At 38.0% G+C, this 2,335-nt stretch overlaps 1 non-coding gene across 1 annotated transcript; it reads right to left on the bottom strand.

Annotated features, from left to right (window-relative positions):
- Nucleotides 1-1,495: 1,495 nt before the first annotated feature.
- LOC116871567 lies at nt 1,496-1,688 on the bottom strand. Its single transcript, XR_004383437.1, has one exon. It is a non-coding gene; the product is annotated as a U2 spliceosomal RNA (small nuclear RNA).
- Between the last annotated feature and the right edge of the window lie 647 nt (nt 1,689-2,335).

Raw genomic sequence — 2,335 nt, 5'->3', positions numbered from 1 at the left:
GCTAATTTAAAGATCTGTCTTGTAAACATATTGCAATTAAAAGGAAGCATTCTTTTGAAAAATTTCCTGTACAACAAGGTTCCCAGCCTAGCCTAAATTTGCTCACTTGGAATTCAGTTGTTTCTTGCAGTCTGTTAGGTACCATTCCACAGGGATACTGCTTGTGTGGGGCAATGGGTAGCCTCTGAGAAAGAATGAATACAGAGGAGGCAGGTAAGTCCTACTGAATGTCAGTGTAACAACAATCTGCAGAGGCTAGAAAAAAGCAAAAGGATACTTCTGATTCAGATGGTCTTTTGGTCTAGACCCCATGCATTTCTGACAGAAAAGGGATTGGAGTGAGGACAGGTCACTAAAACTAAAAATCGAGAGAACTGTTTGCATAAACATCTTGATCCCTTGGGAACACAAGATGGCACTGATTTGGCACTTAAAAGCCAAATAAACTGATATCTAGAGTTTTTACCATGCACCATGTACTGTCCCAAGCATAGTTTAAATCACTGAATCCTCTCAGCAACCTTATGAAATAAATATTGGTTTTATTCATAACATTTTAAGTAAACTGCAAGATAGGTTAAGAAACTTGTCTGAGTTCACACAGCAAGTAAGTGAGAAAGCTGGGATTTGAACCTAGACACATTCAGCCTCCAAAGCCTATGCTGTTAATCATTGTGCAATTTAAAGGAGATGGGGAGAGGTTCTCTGTGAGTCCATCAGCAAGTGTCCCAGGGCATGGTCATCATTTGCATTTGTGTGCCTCATGTGGGCTTTGCACAATGAGAAACTTTGTTTCAGGATCTGAGGTGCATGACTTCAACAGCCCTCAACTTGGACCAGAGAAAGCAACACTGGAGTTGGAGGGTAAGGGATGTGAGGGAGCCAAAGGGTTTATCATAAGCAATAACAACGTGCACTGGAAGAGGAGAGGAGAAAGATCAAGTAAATCGCGTTGAGAGTGGTATTCATGAGTCCACACTGGGAACCCCCTTCCCTTCATCTCTGAGATATGGGACAGATAGCAAAGGAAGTCTCTCCCCATGGAGGGAGGACAAGAGTCAGGAAATACTGTTCATGAAAAAGTAGTATGATCCAACTTTGGGTGGGGCCTGAGAAACATAGAACATGTTTGTAATTATTAGCTATAATTAATACTAGTGTCCAAAAATTCCCAATGATCTCATATAGCTCACTTCAACTGTAAAACACTAAAAAGAAGCACAGTGAAATTGTGAGATGATCCAACAAGTTCCAGTGGAACTTGGTGAGGAGTTCTCACAAATCTCAACTTCTTTATATCCCAGTGTAACAAATAGGAAGTTTTGATATGCAGGAATAAAGCAGTTATTCTCTAGCTTGTAAAGTTTAAAGTTAAGAACCTCAGGAATAACAGATCAATAGCATCCCAGCTTATGACTCAGACCTATTTATGAAATTTGATTTTTTTTTTTTTAAAACAAACTCTGTTATTTGCCACCATGTCTTTTAACCCCCAAGGGGGTGCACCACTCCTGGAAGTACTACAATACCAGGTCGATGAGTGGAGTGGATGGAGCAAGCTCCTATTCCATCTCCCTGCTCCAAAAATCCATTTAATATACTGTCCTCACATAGAGGACACATCAGATATTTTAAACTGATAAGAACAGATATTACACTTGATCTTAGCGAAAAGGCCGAGAAGCGATTGAAATTTGATTTTTAACCATGGATGTCCTAGGTCTTTCTTTCAGCACTGTTTTGCAATAGTAATGTGACCAAGACCATATGCCAAACTAACACTTCCATCATAAATGGGGATTTAGATGTTATACACAAATGAGATAGATGATTCCATCTCAATTAAATGCAATGTAATCATGTATGATGTTGTAGAACTAGTCTAACAAAGGAAATCAAGCTTGGCAAATCATCCCAGAAATAATAGAATTTTAAAATAAAGGTCTAAATTTTTCAAAATAAAAATAATTTTAATTCATCCCAGGTGAAGTTTTTCATAAAGCATAACATTGTAGAAAACAAAAAGATGACACATATTATCTGTAAAATCATAAAGGTACAAGGCCATTTTCCTAGAAGAAAAATAATAACTGGAACAAGCTTGAAGAATTCTCTTTATGCAGTATTCTCAGACAGCTAGCTACCCTACAGAGTCTTCCTTAACCTGTTTCTGGGTGTCAGAGACTTTATATCTGTTATCAGTTGGGTTGAGGAAACATTCTAACAGTACCCTCTTACTTGCATTTTTCTACAGGCTTAAGAACTTCCTGGTTAGGTAACTAATTTCTTCTTTGTAATGATTATGTTGTTGTAATCATAACCAAACCTCTTTTCT

This window comes from Lontra canadensis, unplaced genomic scaffold, assembly GCF_010015895.1.
Source record: "Lontra canadensis isolate GAN:19392208 unplaced genomic scaffold, GSC_riverotter_1.0 scaffold26, whole genome shotgun sequence".
NCBI classification, from domain to species: Eukaryota; Metazoa; Chordata; class Mammalia; order Carnivora; family Mustelidae; genus Lontra; species Lontra canadensis.
This window is presented reverse-complemented; position numbering and strand designations above follow the sequence as displayed.